This window comes from Phyllobates terribilis, unplaced genomic scaffold (genome assembly GCF_046119375.1).
Source record: "Phyllobates terribilis strain yellow unplaced genomic scaffold, ASM4611937v1 Scaffold_8__6_contigs__length_399053987, whole genome shotgun sequence".
In the NCBI taxonomy this organism is placed as follows: Eukaryota; Metazoa; Chordata; class Amphibia; order Anura; family Dendrobatidae; genus Phyllobates; species Phyllobates terribilis.
The window spans coordinates 161,228,184-161,245,628 of NW_027362768.1; the positions used below are offsets into that span (position 1 = coordinate 161,228,184).

The 17,445-nt window shown below is 47.1% G+C and overlaps 1 protein-coding gene across 1 annotated transcript in view; it reads right to left on the reverse strand.

Annotated features, from left to right (window-relative positions):
- Nucleotides 1–17,445, reverse strand: part of PTPRF (protein tyrosine phosphatase receptor type F) — a 1,261,345-nt gene that overhangs the window by 479,211 nt on the left and 764,689 nt on the right. The window lies entirely within an intron of this gene.

Sequence of the window (17,445 nt, forward strand, 5' to 3'; positions counted from 1 at the left end):
TAGTGTAAGTCATATGCCTCCAGATCAGCACAACATAAGGATAACAACATATTGCCAGCCTTAATAACATGTAGATTTGAGCTATAAAATTGTGCCCTAAAGCAGAGCTACATTTTAATTCTGACTTCAAACTATTTAAAAAAAAAAATGTTCAAAAAGTCTTTCCATCTCGTAAATGTAATAAAGCCCATTATTCACTGAGAATGAAATCCTACATTACAAGTGAACCTCGTCGAAACAGTGATGAGGACAAATGCGAATGAGACTCTCTTCATCATGCATGTAGCAGCATTAAATTAATGATCAGAGAAGTATATAACGTTCTCCGGACCATGATTCACAAGCCTAATTTTCTTGTTGTCTGACAAACACTGAGACCCATTAATTTTCCTCCATCACACATATTGCAAGTAGCAGTTGGGATCAAGTGTACATCGCTCACCAGACTCATTCCTATCTAGGTCACAAAACCTCTTTCTCTCGGCAGCTTGGCGAAAAAAAATAATGACAGAGAAGCTACATAAATAAAAGTGTCTGCGTACAAGACTCGTTCTCACTTAACTGCTGCAAGTCGGAAACCTTAGTTGCTAATTACACTTTTCTGCCTGTCCGATTGCATTGGAGCTTGTTCAAGGTAGTCACGTGTAGAAAGAAACAAGGTGCACAGAAGATAATGGCCTACTTTCTCATGGCACCGGCTCTAACCCAGGAAAGTACGCTGACTGGTGGTGAAGAAAGATAAGTCTGCCCATTAGGACATTGTAAGAAAATAGAGGGGGTTCTCCATTAAGACCCTCCTTGGTTAACCAGAACAGAGAGCATCTCCTTCTCTAGCAGACTTCACACATCCAATGAAGCTGATTATTGATCTTAACAGGAAGCAGCGTGATTCTGCTTCTTCACTGCCAAAATGAATATTGTGCTCTGAGTTTTCCTGCTGGTATCCGCTGATCAGGGCAGGAGTAGGAGAAGAGAAGGGGTTAAACCTGCGCTGCCGAATAGATCTATGGAGCCAGTGAACTTGATAAAACCGGTAAGTAGTTTGTCAACGCGTTTCAAAGTTACACCAAAACATCTTCAGGACAAGCCAGAGATCACTAAAGCGCATGTTTTACCCCTTCTCTTCCTCCCAGCATTTATCTCTCCTTCCTGTGGGTCTACGGCAGCCGTACTTTAAGTGTTACTTGTGATTGTAGATACACAAGCCTTACCAGGTGAGCAGATTCTCATCTCTCATCACTATTGTTATCCTGGATAAGATCCTACTGCGCTTTTTTTCCTTCCAGTTTTATACTGCAAAAAATGGTATTTACTTGCAGCCATAGTGTTAATCTGCAGATAAATACAGCTTTAAAAATGTGTAGCAGTCTATTGGGAAGTGAGGTTGCAGGGAGAAAAAGAAGTTGTGTTCTCCCTGCATTTGCCCACTTTCAGCCATCAGGGTGTGGCCAGAGCAGTAAAGTGTCTGGGCTCACTACACAGTGAGCGCACTGGAATCACTCCCCTGCTCTTTCACTGACATCCTGCTCTGCAGCATGTGTGCTGGGAAGGATGTCAGTTCAGGAGTAGGGGCAAGTTATTATAGCACGCTCACTGTGTAGGGAACTATATAATGATTAATAAAAGTCCTAAAATTGTTGTGACAACATAGCGTCAATCTGACCATTGGTGTGGGGGTGAATTATTTTGAATTATGCCAGACATACTGTTCCTCTGTTCAGTGGTCAAGGGACATGAACCATTGTTTCATGTGAGACTATCCGTTGATCCTTGTTGTATGTTAATTTGTGGAACGCCTGCTGATTACATATTGCATCAGCTCCTTGCAGTGTACTAGTCTGCACAACTTGGAGGACAAATACACAGTCTAACTGAACAATCGAACAATGAGGGATTACTTCCCCCTGGTCCTGTGGGATAATGGCCTGAAATGAGAGCTGTGAGATATAAAAGGGGCCTACCCCTGTCACCAGTGTGATTCTACAGAACGTCAGCTCAGGAACCACGATTCCAATTGGTGGAATACAGACCTGCTCCACTGACCATCATTGAACCCACAAAGATGTTTGGAGAACCCAGGTTGGGACAATCAGGTGACCTGGCCCCATACCTTGCTGTGCTTGGTCAGCTTCCCAAGCTTGCCACTACCTTCTCTCTGTGGGTGCCTGCCAAAAGCAGGGTGCTACTGGTTGAGGTGGTTGGCCCTAGATGCCCTGAAGTCGGGGAGGTTCTAATCCACGGCAAGCCAGCGGAAGAGTGAGACTCTGTCATTTGCACCATCTTGTGTACTTGCTGGGAATGTACTATATGTTGTTGACTGTTGACTGCCCATGGAGAAGGAGTATGGGTGTTCAGTGAAATGAGTCGTGGCCTGTGTGGTCTTTCTAAAGACAGCCAAGTCAGCAGACGAGAGCACCCACTGAACTTTGCGTCTCCACAATTGTCTCCTACCAAGTTGTTCAATACACAGGACCATATTTTACAGTCTCATGTTCTGTCCTGAATTAATAGCCTCATATATGCCTAGTAACGTCTAAAAGCAGAATTAATGTTTGTCTATGTAGGTTAGGTGTTATTTGCATTTGTGAACAATTAGTGATCAGTTTGTAAATAGTGAAAAGTGTAGATTATATGTGGCTCAGTGCAATATGCTATAAAGATGACCACAACCACAGACTTCTACCCAGGGTCGGTCTGGCCTGGCGGGAAATCGGGAAATTTCCCGGTGGGCCCCGATATGAGAGTGAGAAAATTGGTGGCGGGGGCCCTTTAAAAGTGTGAGCCCTTTAAAAGCGCGGCTGAATCAAATGTAGCGTCGCGCGCATGGCACATTCATTGGTGACAGCGGGCCTGCGGTGACGTGCATGCAGCATACTTACCACGTGAGTCTCTGACACTAAGAGGATGGATTCTTTCTGGGCGGTGACACGCACTGCGCTCTGCTTTCCCGCTGGCTGGCAGACTGTGGTGACGCTGACGCCGCGCTCTCCTGGCCTCTGATACGCGCGCCCGCGCTCTGCAGTGCTCTCTCTGCTCCGGGGCCGGCCTATGAAACGCCGGCGCCACCGAAGCTGACGTCTCGCTCTGCTCTCCCTGCTCCCAGGCTTCTGATACGTCCCATCCCGGCTCCATATCTGCTCTGGCCTGCTCCCCTGTAGTAATACCGGCTCCCGACCAGGTGGTGGCACCGGAGCACCGCCCCCTTCTCTCCTGCTCTGACTCTGGGCTTTTTTATACCGGCTCCGGGGCTGGATATGTGGAATGTGGCCTGGCCTGGAATTGGAAACAAGACTGCAGGCCTACAGCTCTCACTGCTTCAATTTCATGTCAAGAGCACCGTGCCAAATAGTCAATAACGTTTTTATGGGTGAGTTATATGGCTGTGTGTTTGTGTGTGTGTGTGTATGCCTGCATGTGTGTGTGTATGCCTGCATGTATGTGTGTGTATATGCCTGCATGTGTATGTGTGTGTATATGCCTGCATGTGTGTGTGTGTGTGTGTATATGCCTGCATGTGTGTGTGTATATGCCTGCATGTGTGTGTGTGTATATGCCTGCATGTGTGTGTGTGTTTATGCCTGCATGTATGTGTGTGTGTGTGTATATGCCTGCATGTGTGTGTGTGTATATGCCTGCATGTGTGTGTGTGTTTATGCCTGCATGTGTGTGTGTGTGTGTATATGCCTGCATGTATGTGTGTGTATATGCCTGCATGTGTGTGTGTGTATATGCCTGCATGTATGTGTGTGTATATGCCTGCATGTGTGTGTGTGTATATGCCTGCATGTATGTGTGTGTATATGCCTGCATGTGTGTGTGTGTGTGTGTGTATATGCCTGCGTGTGTGTGTGTATATGCCTGCATGTGTGTGTGTGTGTGTGTGTGTGTGTATATGCCTGCATGTGTGTGTGTATATGCCTGCATGTGTGTGTGTGTGTATATGCCTGCATGTGTGTGTGTATATGCCTGCATGTGTGTGTGTATATGCCTGCCTGCATGTGTGTGTGTGTATATGCCTGCATGTGTGTGTGTGTATATGCCTGCATGTGTGTGTGTGTATATGGGTGTGTGTGTGTGTGTATATGCCTGCATGTGTGTGTGTGTATATATGCCTGCATGTGTGTGTGTGTATATGCCTGCATGTGTGTGTGTGTATATGCCTGCATGTGTGTGTGTATATGCCTGCATGTGTGTGTATATGCCTGCATGTGTGTGTGTATATGCCTGCATGTGTGTGTGTATATGCCTGCATGTGTGTGTGTATATGCCTGCATGTGTGTGTGTATATGCCTGCATGTGTGTGTATATGCCTGCATGTGTGTGTGTATATGCCTGCATGTGTGTGTGTGTATATATGCCTGCCTGTGTGTATATATGCCTGCCTGTGTGTGTGTGTATATGCCTGTGTGTGTACAGTGTGTGTGTATATGCCTGCTTGCGTGTGTGTACTGTATATGCCTGCATGTGTTTGTGTGTATGTATTTGAGTGCCTGCATGTCTACGTGTGTATATATGTCTTCACACGTGTGCGTACTTCCATGTGTGTCTGCATTTTTGTGTGTGATTGTCTGAGTGTGTCTGAGCATGACTGCGTGTGCATTTCTGTGTGTGCTTGCCTGTGTGTGTACGTGTCCCCATTTCTGTATGTGTATCTGCTTGTGTATATTAGGGCTCTTTCACATGTCCTGATATTTACGGGACTGGAGATATCCGTGTCCACCTGTGTGTCATCCGTGTGACACGTACCGGCGCTTGGGAATCAGTGTACAGTTAGCGCTGTTCCCAAGAGCCGGGTGCTGAGCGCTGCCCTCATCATAGATCCCTGCCGGTGCTGCGATCAGCAGCAGCAGGGTCAATGATGAGAGTAGTAGTCTACTCCCTCCGTGTCCAACTGTAAAAATAGGAATAAAATAAAAGAATCCTTATACTCACCTCTCCTAAGCGTCACCCGCTGTGATCCGTGTGAGCGCTCACGCCGAGGAGAATGACTCCTGCAGCGAGCGGGCCCCGGAGCTGCGCTCAGTGATTGACAGGGCACCCCTTGTTGAGCGCAGCTCCGGGGGCCCACTCGCTGCAGGAGTCGTTCTCCTTGGCATGAGCGCTTGCACGGATTACAGCGGGTGACGCTTAGGAGAGGTGAGTATAAGGATTTTTTTATTTTATTCCTATTTTTACAGTTCTACACGGCGGGAGTAGACTACTACTCTCATCATTGACTCTGCTGCTGCTGATCGCAGCGCCGGCAGGGATCTATGATGAGAGCAGCGTTCAGCACCTGGTGCTTAGGAAGAGCGCTGTCATCAGTGTGCGAGATGTTTTGTGGGAGGTGCAGCAGGTAAAAACATTCATTTGAATGGGTCTACGTGTACCAATGTCTCTGGTACGTGTGGAAACTGTCACCGCATGTACTGATGTGTGAAAGAGCCCTTAGTATGTGTCTGTGTGCACTTGTTTTCGTGTGTGTAAGCGCGTTTCTGCATGTCTGATTTATTATATTTGGGGAGAGATGGGAGAAAAATTTTAGGAGACAGAATGGGGAGATGTGTGAAGAAACAGTATGATGAACCAGAGGAGGGGTGGGAATGAGTGCAGGACAGAATGGGGAAGGGGGATGTGTGAGGAAACAGTATGAAGAGTGGGGGAATAGTGTGAGGAGACAGTATGGAGGGAGAAAAGTGTGAGGTGACAGCACAGAGACTAGGTAGTGTGGGGGAAGGTATAGAGATGCGGCAGTATGGGGGAAACAGTGTGAGGGCACAGAAAGAGGGGAACAGTATGCTGAGGAGGGGGAGTGTGATGAAGGGGCACAGTATAGAGACTGGACAGTATAGGGGGGACACAGTGTGAGAGGACAATGTGAACAGGGGGCCCAGTATGGTAAGGAGAGGACAGTGTGGAGAGGGGGCCCAGTATGGAAAGGAGAGGACAGTGTGGAGAGGGGGCCCAGTATGGTAAGGAGAGGACAGTGAGGAGAGGGGGACCAGTATGGTAAGGAGAGGACAGTGTGGAGAGCAGGTACCATAAGAGGGGTAGAGTGTATGTCATGTTTTGTGCAGGGAGCATTGTAAGAGTTAGGTTTATTCAGGGGCTCAGTGTAGATATTTTTATTCAGGAGCATTATAATGACTCTGCTATCTTTAAGGGCATCGTGTCGGGATGTGCTGCAGAAGACCAGAGAAGAGGGAAGTCTGCAGAGATGAGCTGTGGATGAGAAAAGTCATCATGGAGTCTGGACAAGATGGAGAAAAGAAAGAGAACAACTCTAATCAGAGAAGACGTCTCAGGTAAGATACCTGGATGTAAATGTTCATTTGTGATCCTGCCTGTGTCTCATCAGTACTGTGGTTCCTGTATGGTCCGCAGTCTGATGATGACTGATAACAACTCCCAGTATCTCTATTGTTAATTACATACTGGGAGTTGTAGGTTTATGCGATACAAATATATATGGGGCTGACCTGACATTACAAATGATGGTGGTTCAGATGATGCATTCATGTACTGATGTGTTTGTGCGCGTCTGTGTGTTTGTGCGCGTCTGCGTGTTTGTGCGCTTCTGCGTGTTTGTGCGCGTCTGCGTATCTGGAATAATATGTATTTTTGTAAGATGCGTGTATGTAACTGTGCATTGTGATGTGTAATAACATTCATATGCTTGAGGCACCTTTACTAAATCTATTAGGTATCTTTCACATGTGTTAAGGAATTCCATTTGTCTTTCCACATTTAGGAACAGACAAGTGAAATTTGCTAACCTTGTCATAACTGTCACCATAGGGATGTGCTTGTATGGAGCGGGTTCAGGAGCTGAGCCTGCTCCATACCGAGCAGATGTCGGCTGTGTTACATAGCCGTCGTCTGCCTGTAACAGCAGTGATCAGAGCTCGCCTTGATTGCTGCTGTTTTGAGTATTTAAGTGCCCTTGTCAATCACTGACAGCGGCATTTAGATAGCACAATGGCCGGTGCATGCAGTCACCTGCTCCCTTCAGCCCCCTGTGACGCAGTTGCAGGTTGCTGATGGGTTGCCAGTAGTGCTGAGTGAGCGTGGTCGGATAAGAGACATTACAGTCACCGCGAACTACAAAGTGAGGGTGCTGCAATAACGTCCGGCACCTTGATTGTGACACTTCCATGGAGGCCAACCTCAGGCTGAGCTTCATTGAATGACTAACATGGCAGCAGCACCTGGCAACTAGTGCTGAGCGAGCGTGGTCGGCTAAGGTGTGATCCCAGCATGCTCGTGTGTTATCCGAGTATCTTGTAGTGCTCTGCTAATATGCTCTAGTCCCTGCAGTAACATGTTTTGCAGCGGTAGACAGAAGCAACACATGCAGGGATTACCTAACAAACAGGCAATTCCTGCATGTGTTGCGTCTGTCTACCGCCCCAAAACATGCTACCCTGGGGATTCGAGAATAGTAGCAGAGCACTACAAGATACTCAGATAACACCCGAGCATGCTGGGATCACACCTTATCCAACCACGCTAGCTCAGCACTAGTTGCCAGGTGCTGCTGCCATGTTAGTCATTCAATGAAGCTCAGCCTGAGGTTGGTCTCCATGGAAGTGTCACAATCAAGGTGTCGGACGTTATTGCAGCACCCTCACTTTGTAGTTCGCGGTGACTGTAATGTCTCCCTCCTTGCACCGATCCTATGACAGGAAGCGAGTGGCGGCAGGGAGAATAAAATGTAATTTTCTCCGTGTAGCCAACGCTTTTCCAATAAGCCATCTAACCAGGCTTTAAACCCTATTTACCTGCAGATTACCCCTATATCTGCAGATAAATATAGTTTTTCAAGGTGACAAGTTACCATTAAAGGGACTCTGGCAGTACGGAATGACTGTTCGAAGAAAGTCCTGCCGCTCAGCGCTTCACAGCGCGGCCAATCATGTAACTATAGTACATTATAGAAAAACATAACAAGTAATAAAACCGTTTATGGTGGGCTGTAGTGTGGGCCCCTAGAGACAGTTTCCCTCGTGGGCCCTAGGCACCCCAGTCCGACCCTGCTTCTACCAAAAAGATTTCATAAGAAATATTCTGAACCTTTTAATCCAAGCCTTTGAGATTTCTCTCTCCACTCTTCATTGGCTGCTTGAAGGAATGTGTTCCAGAATAAGGCGCTTAATTTTCACAAGAGAGGAATTAGCTGTTGGCACGCTCTGCCACTTAACGAGAAGAGCACTACCTCATTCTTATACACTGGTAATCTACCTCATTCTCATACACTGGTAATATAACACCTGTAATTACCAGCAGAAGCTTGGATGCCTGGACTTCATTACTATAGACATGACATCAGCATCACAACACAAGCACCTAACAATCCCAGCTGGAAACTCCCCAAAGCCACCGCATGACATGACGTGAGCTGTCGGCAGGTGTGACCAGGGCTTCACTGGGGCTCAGCACAGCATAACAATAGTATGTGCACAGGTTATGGCAGGTTTGTACTCTACACAGGAGCAAACACACTTGACAGATTCAATATCAGCAACAGAAAAAAACAGCGAGTAAACAGGTTGGGAGCTGTCTCCAGGAGAAACAAGCTGTGTACAGGAATAACATCACTCCACGGACTGGAGAGCGCAGAGCAGGCGACAGCTCGTGAAATCACAAACACAAATACTGCACACGGAAAACCGATACCTGGTTATTCAGAAAGGAAAACAAAAGCGTATTTTCAATTTATCTGTACAAATGGCAGCGATCCGTACAGGAATATTCTGATAAGAAACTGGAAATTCATAAAAATATAAAGCCGCGTACTCTATAACTGGAGTATTACAGTTTCCATTAGTGCCGAGGTAAAAGTGATAAAAATTGTAACTCTAAATATATTCTGACAATATTGAGAACACACAATATATTATGGGGGCTTAATCTAAGACCCCCGATATGTCAGCTGAGTGATGTCAACAAAACCCAAAAGGACACGAATATCGCTATATCACTGAGCTCTATTACTTCTGATGTTTAGTTCTTGGCTCATAGATCCAGACATCTACAGGAAGGTCTTTACCCTCATGAGCTTTCAGAAGGTATAATTTTTAATAATTTCCATTTGGTCTTATCCTGAAAGTACGCTCCATTCATATATTTAAAGGGGTTGTCCTACAATCATTTTTCCAAAAGCTCTGTAGACTCAAAACTTTTGAAAAGAAGTTGCCAAATACATGAATGATCCTACTATTCACTCCCCATCTTTGTACTTTGATCGCTCTTCTCCTGTTCCTGCTGATATCATCACACAGCAAACTGAGCAGTCCACTTCCATCTACCACATGACAACCAATTTTAGCTTCCTCAGCTTAACAGAGCTGGGAGAAGGCTGTCAATCAACATGACATCGACTGTCATGCCCTATCAACAGAGCAGAGAAGGAGAGAAGTAATTGCTCTGTCAAAGCGATGTCACAGGAGAATTGCCGGCAGGAGCAGTCTGTGACCACTCTGAGCCAGGAGAGATCGTTGCAGGGCAGGCAGGTAGTTAGCGATTACCTGCTGATAAGTGTTTAGCCCCATAAAGAAAATTAAAAAAAAGTCCAGGATAACCTCTTTGGATCTATGTATTTTTTGTCTCTGTTCTACAAGGGATTCTTCAATGTCTTCACCTTCAACAAAGTTCAAAGGCTTTTAATAATGGCATCCATAGATATGATCACAATAAACAGCCACGTAATACATTATAGTAGGCTAAGAGAGGAACCGTAATTTTATCTCTATAGCGCCAACATATTCCGCAGCACTTTACATTTTAGAGGGGACTTGTACAGTCAATAAAGATGACAGTATAACAATAATCACATAAATCAACAGATACCAAGAAGAGTGGCAGTATACAAGGAGAAGAGGAGGAGGCCTAGGACTGATCCTTGAGGAACCCCAACAGTAAGGGGAAGAGGAGCCAGCATATAGTGAAGGAGCGGTCAGAGAGATAGGAGGAGAACGAGGAGAGAATGGTTTCCTTGAGCCTGATAGAGCGGAGCACAGTAAGGAGGAGCTGGTGATCCACAGTGTCGAATGCTGCAGAGAGATCCAGGAGAATCAGCAGGGAGCAGTGACCATTAGATTTAGCTGTTAGTAGATCATTAGAGACTTTAGTGAGAGCAGTTTCAGTAGAGTGTAAAGAGCGGAAACCAGATTGTAGAGAGTCAAGAAGAAAGTTATCTGAGAGATAGCGGATTAGACGGGAGTGGACAAAGCGTTACACCGTTTTCTCTGGTAGAGAATCATCCAATCCAATCCAATCAGTGAGTGCAGTCTAGAAATGATCCTTAAGTAGTGTTGAGCATTCCGATACTGTAATATCGGGTATCGGCCGATGTTCGCGGTATCGGAATTCCGATACTTAATTCCGATACTTTTACAATATCGGATACCGGAATCGGAAGTTCTCATAATGCCTGCGCTCTGCAGGGTCTCTGAAGGATGACAAGTTGGATGGCAGCGCGATCCAGCCTGTCATCAGAATGCCATCCCAGCGGGGGAGAATTCTCCTGATTGTTTAAAAGCCGGCGGGCGGTATAAAGCCGCCGGCTTTTAAACAATCACACAGCCCCATACTGCTTCCCCGCAGCCTCCCACCCCGATCCTCCGCTCCCCTCGCCACCTCCCATCCCGATAGTAAGTTAGGACCGGGCGGGGAGCGCAGCTCCAAGGAGCGGGGAGCGAAGGACCCGGGCGGGGAAGCCGGCAGTGAAAAGACTTCACCGCCGGCTTTCCCGTTCTGTGCTGCGCTTTCCCGCCGGTTATTTCAAATGAACAGCTGAGGTATCAGCTGATGCCGATCAGCTGTTCATTTGAAGTCGCTGCGTTGCCCTCAGAGGGTTCATGTGAGTTCATGCTTGACTGCATGAACTCACATGAACTTTCCCACGGCCGCACAGGTCAGCCTCACCTCCCAGACCCGTCATGATTAGTGTGTGTGCGGGGTGTGTGTGCGGGTGTGCGCGGTGTCTGTGCGATGTGTGCGGGTGTGCGCGGTGTCTGTGCGGGTGTGTGCGTGCAGGCAGACATAGGCCGATGTGACACTACTACTCCCATCGGCCTATGTCTGTCTCCCGTCCACTCCTGCCAGCAGGATCAGCTCGATGGGAGCAGTAGTTCCCATCAGCCTGATCCTGCTATTTAAATTGCCCTACTGTGTCCCAATAAATGTTAAATACATGTCATTGGTGGCCAGTGGTTACCTAAAAGAAATTAGTTCATACATTACCTGTCCCCGCCGATCGCCACCTAAAATAAAGTAAAAAATAAAAAACTACACCTATACTCACCAAGACACCTAATTCCCCGAAGCCATCGATCTCCTGTAATAAAATATAAAATAATAAACCACAACCTTATCCTTACCCCTCCGTAGCAGTCCACGAGTGTCCCACGAAGATCTCCAGTTCAGAGCAGCCACATAGAATGTGACCGCTCTGAACCGCTGCCGCCGCTAGAATGACGGGGCCGTAAGGGTTCACCAGAGTTAAGGCAGCGGTGCTCCGGTTAGCTGCTTTACGGCCCTGCTGTATCGTGAGAAATTCCCACGGTACAGCACTGCCGTAAACGAGGTGTCCGGAGCTGCGCTGACTGAATGCACTCCGGTGACCTCAGTCAGTGGCTCCCGCTGCCGGGAGCGGACGTGTTCCCGGCAGCGTGAGCTTACAGCAGCCATGCACAGCTGTCACCATCTCCAGATGTGACAGCTGTGCATGGGAGATCAGCGCAGGAACGTGGACAGGTAACTATTATTTTTAGTAAACTAAGAATTAAATAAAATTGTGTGTTTTATTTCAAATAAATTATTTTTTTCTGGGTGTAGTGTGTTTTTTCTTTTTAACACTTTGTAGGTTAGGAATGGGGGTGTCTTATAGACGCCCATCATTACTAACCTGGGCTTCATGGCAGCTGGCGCTGACATGAACCCCACCACTATTACCCCCTGCCACCACACCAGGGCAGCGTGGAAGAGCGAGGCTAAGTGCCAGAGTTGGCGCATCCTATGGATGCGCCATTTCTGGGGCGGCTGACGACTGGTGTTTCTAGCCTGGGAGGGGGCCAATATTCATGGCACCCTTCCTGGGCTATTAATATCAGCCCCCAGCTGTCTGCCTAGCCTTTGCTAGCTATTAAAATAGGGGGGACCCCACGTCATTTTTTTTGGGGGGGTCCCCCATTTTAATAGCTAGTAAAGGCTAGGTATTCAGCTGGGGGCTGATATTAGTAGCCTGGGAAGCTCCGTGGGTTTTACCCCCTTCCCAGGCTTCAAACATCTGCCCCAGCCGTCTGCTTAACCTCCGCTAGAGACTAAAATTATGGGGGATCCAACGCTATTTTTTTTTAAAATAAATCCATTATTTTAACACTAAATGACATTTGAGGAGTTAATAAAGATGCAGTCCCTAAATTATTATTTATTTTTTAATTAATTTTTCCCAAAACTTTTGACGTGGGCTTCGCCATATTTTTGTATGCCAGCCAGGTACAGCATCCAGCTTCTATGAACGCGCCATTTTCCGGGGCGGCTGCGGACTGCAATTTTCAGCGGGGGGCAGAAAGCTTGGGCCTCCCTGCGCTGCAGATTCCATCCCCCAGCTGCCTAGTTGTACCTGGCTGGACACAAAAATAGGGAGAAGCTCCACGTTTTTTTTTTTTTAATTATTTCATGAAATTCATGGAATAATTAAGAAAAAAAGGGCTTCCCTATATTGTTGTGTCCGGCCAGGTACAAATAGGCAGCTGGTGGTTGGACGCAGCCCGTTCCTGCCTGCTGTACCTGGCTGGACCCAAATATACTGCAAAGCCCCACGTCAATTTTTTTTTAATTATTTCAGGAAATTCATGAAATAATTAAAAAAAAATTATGTGGGGCTTCGCCCTATATTTGTGTCCAGTCAGGTACAGCAGGCAGGAACGGGCTGCCCCCAACCACCAGCTGCCTATTTGTACCTAGCCGGACACAACAATATAGGGAAGCCCTTTTTTTCTTAATTATTCCATGAATTTCTTGAAATAATTAAAAAAAAAAATACGTGGGGCTTCGCCCTATTTTTGTGTCCAGCCAGGTACAACAAGGCAGCTGGGGGCTGGAATCCGCAGCGCAGGGAGGCCCAAGCTTTCTGGGCCCCACCCGCTGCAAATTGCAGTCCGCAGCCGCCCCGGAAAATGGCGCGTTCATAGAAGCGCCATCTTCTGGCGCTGTACCCAACTCATCCAGGGCCCTGGTGCGGTGGCTCACTGGGTAATAAAGGGGTTAAGGCCAGCTTGGCATTATCAGCTGGCCCTAAGCCCGAAATTCATGGGGTCACGCCAATATTAGACATGACCACCATGAATTTCTAGTAAAGTATTTAAAAAAAACACAAACACCCAGAAAAAAGTCCTTTAATTGAAATAAAGACGCAATTCTTTATTGTTCTAAATTAAACCATACTTACAGTCACGCCCATTCCAGCTGAAGCCAACGATCTCCTGCAATAAAAGTAAAATAATAAAGCCACCTCATCCTTACCTTTCCATGGTTCCCAGGACAGCTTCAGCTCTGCTACATCGAGATGACAGGCTGGACCGCAGCAGAACGCTGCCATCCAGCCTGTCATCCCGCAGACACTGAGAAGCGCAGGCATGCTTGCGCTCCTCAGTGTCTCGCTGTGACGGCATCCAGATGAGCCGAGGTCATGTCCAATGAACTCAGCTCACCTCATGCACGTCACTGACAGCGTGGGAAAATTCTCCTGCACTCAGCGCTTCAGCGTGAGAATTTTCCCACGCTGTCAGTGACGTGCATGAGGTGCGCCGAGTTCATTGGACATGACCTCACCTCATGCATGTCACTGACAGCGTGGGAAAATTCTCACGCTGAAGCGCTGAGTGCAGGAGAATTCTCCCACGCTGTCAGTGACGTACATGAGGTGAGCCGAGTTCATTGTCGGCTCATCTGGATGCCGTCACAGCCAGACACTGAGGAGTGGAAGTATGCCTGCGCTTCTCAGTGTCTGCGGGATGACAGGCTGGATGGCAGCGTTCTGCTGCGGTCCAGCCTGTCATCTCGATGTAGCAGAGCTGGAGCCGTCGTGGGAGCCATGGAAAGGTAAGGATGAGGTTGCTTTATTATTTTTCTTTTATTGCAGGAGATCGTTGGCTTCAGCTGGAATGGGCGTGATGGTAAGTATGGTTTAATTTAGAACAATAAAGAATTGTGTGTTTATTTCAATTAAAGGACTTTTTTCTGGGTGTTTGTGTTTTTTTTAAATACTTTACTAGAAATTCATGGTGGTCATGTCTAATATTGGCGTGACCCCATGAATTTCGGGCTTAGGGCCAGCTGATAATGCCAAGCTGGCCTTAACCCCTTTATTACCCAGTGAGCCACCGCACCAGGGCCCTGGATGAGTTGGGTACAGCGCCAGAAGATGGCGCTTCTATGAACGCGCCATTTTCCGGGGCGGCTGCGGACTGCAATTTGCAGCGGGTGGGGCCCAGAAAGCTTGGGCCTCCCTGCGCTGCAGATTCCAGCCCCCAGCTGCCTAGTTGTACCTGGCTGGACACAAAAATAGGGCGAAGCTCCACGTATTTTTTTTTTAAATTCATGAAATTCATGGAATAATTAAGAAAAAAAGGGCTTCCCTATATTGTTGTGTCCGGCTAGGTACAAATAGGCAGCTGGTGGTTGGGGGCAGCCCGTTCCTGCCTGCTGTACCTGACTGGACACAAATATAGGGCGAAGCCCCACATCAATTTTTTTTAATTATTTCATGAATTTCCTGAAATGATTTAAAAAAAATTGACGTGGGGCTTCGCACTATATTTGTGTCCAGCCAGGTACAGCAGGCAGGAACAGGCTGCCCCCAACCACCAGCTGCCTATTTGTACCTGGTTGGACACAACAATATAGGGAAGGCCTTTTTTTCTTAATTATTTCATGAATTTCATGAAATAATTAAAAAAAAAAAATACGTGAAGCTTCTCCCTATTTTTGTGTCCAGCCAGGTACAACTAGGCAGCTGGGGGATGGAATCTGCAGCGCAGGGAGGCCCAAGCTTTCTGCCCCACCCCCCCCACCCCCCTGCTGAAAATTGCAGTCCGCAGCCACCCCGGAAAATGGCGCGTTCATAGAAGCTGGATGCTGTACCTGGCTGGCATACAAAAATATGGCGAAGCCCACGTCAAAAGTTTTGGGAAAAATTAATTAAAAAATAAATAATAATTTAGGGACTGCATCTTTATTAACTCCTCAAATGTCATTTAGTGTTAAAATAAAGGATTTATTTAAAAAAAAATTGACGTGGGGCTTCGCCCTATATTTGTGTCCAGCCAGGTACAGCAGGCAGGAACAGGCTGCCCCCAACCACCAGCTGCCTATTTGTACCTGGCCGGACACAACAATATAGGGAAGCCCTTTTTTAAAAAAATTATTTCATGAAATAATTTAAAAAAAATTGACGTGGGGCTTCGCACTATATTTGTGTCCAGCCAGGTACAGCAGGCAGGAATGGGCTGCCCCCAACCACCAGCTGCCTATTTCTACCTGGTTGGACACAACAATATAGGGAAGCCCTTTTTTTCTTAATTATTCCATGAATTTCATGAAATAATTTAAAAAAAAAATGCGTGGGGCTTCGCCCTATTTTTGTGCCCAGCCAGATACAACTAGGCAACTGGGGGCTGGAATCCGCAGCGCAGGGAGACCCAAGCTTTCTGGGCCACCACCCGCTGCAAATTGCAGTCCGCAGCCGCCCCAGAAAATGACGCGTTCATAGAAGCGCCATCTTCTGGCGCTGTACCCAACTCATCCAGGGCCCTGGTGCGGTGGCTCACTGGGCAATAAAGGGGTTAAGGCCAGCTTGGCATTATCAGCTGGCCCTAAGCCCGAAATTCATGGGGTCACGCCAATATTAGACATGACCACCATGAATTTCTAGTAAAGTATTTAAAAAAGCACAACACCCAGAAAAAAGTCCTTTAATTGAAATAAACACACAATTCTTTATTGTTCTAAATTAAACCATACTTACCATCACGCCCATTCCAGCTGAAGCCAACGATCTCCTGCAATAAAAGTAAAATAATAAAGCAACATCATCCTTACCTTTCCATGGCTCCCACGACAGCTTCAGCTCTGCTACATCGAGATGACAGGCTGGACTGCAGCAGAACGCTGCCATCCAGCCTGTCATCCCGCAGACACAGAGAAGCACAGGCATACTTCCACTCCTCAGTGTCTGGCTGTGACGGCATCCAGATGAGCCGATGTCATGTCCAATGAACTCAGCTCACCTCATGTACGTCACTGACAGCGTGGGAAAATTCTCCTGCACTCAGCACTTCAGCGTGAGAATTTTCCCACGCTGTCAGTGACGTGCATGAGGTGAGCTGAGTTCATTGGACATGACCTCACCTCATGTATGTCACTGACAGCGTGGGAGAATTCTCACGCTGAAGCGCTGAGTGGAGGAGAATTTTCCCACGCTGTCAGTGACGTGCATGAGGTGAGCTGAGTTCATTGGACATGAACTCGGCTCATCTGGATGACGTCACAGAGAGACACTGAGGAGCGCAAGCATGCCTGCGCTTCTCAGTGTCTGCGGGATGACAGGCTGGATGGCAGCGTTCTGCTGCGGTCCAGCCTGTCATCTCGATGTAGCAGAGCTGAAGCTGTCGTGGGAACCATGGAAAGGTAAGGATGAGGTTGCTTTATTATTTTACTTTTATTGCAGGAGATCGTTGGCTTCAGCTGGAATGGGCGTGATGGTAAGTATGGTTTAATTTAGAACAATAAAGAATTGTGTCTTTATTTCAATTAAAGGACTTTATTCTGGGTGTTTGTGTTTTCTTTTAACTTTGACTATGGGGTTAGTAATGGGGGTGTCTTATAGACGCCTCTCCATTACTAACCTGGGCTTGATGTCAGCTGGCATTATAAGCTGACATCAACCCCAACCCTATTACCCCCTGCCATCGCACCAGGGCAGCGTGGAAGAGCGAGGCTAAGTGCCAGAATTGGCGCATCCTATGGATGCGCCATTTCTGGGGCGGCTGACGGCTGGTGTTTCTAGCCTGGGAGGGGGACAATATTCATGGCTCCCTTCCTGGGCTATTAATATCAGCCCCCAGCTGTCTGCCTAGCCTTTGCTAGCTATTAAATTAGGGGGGACCCCACGTCATTTTTTTGGGGGGGTTCCCCCATTTTAATAGCTAGTAAAGGCTAGGTATTCAGCTGGGGGCTGATATTAGTAGCCTGGGAAGCTCCGTGGGTATTACCCCCTTTCCAGGCTTCAAACATTTGCCCCAGCTGTCTGCTTAACCTCCGCTAGAGCCTAAAATTAAGGGGAACCCCACGCCAATTTTTTTTTAAATAAATCCTTTATTTTAACACTAAATGACAAGTACAGTAAGCAACACTGTCACTGTACTTCATATATATGTGACTGACATGTTTCTATCTATCTAA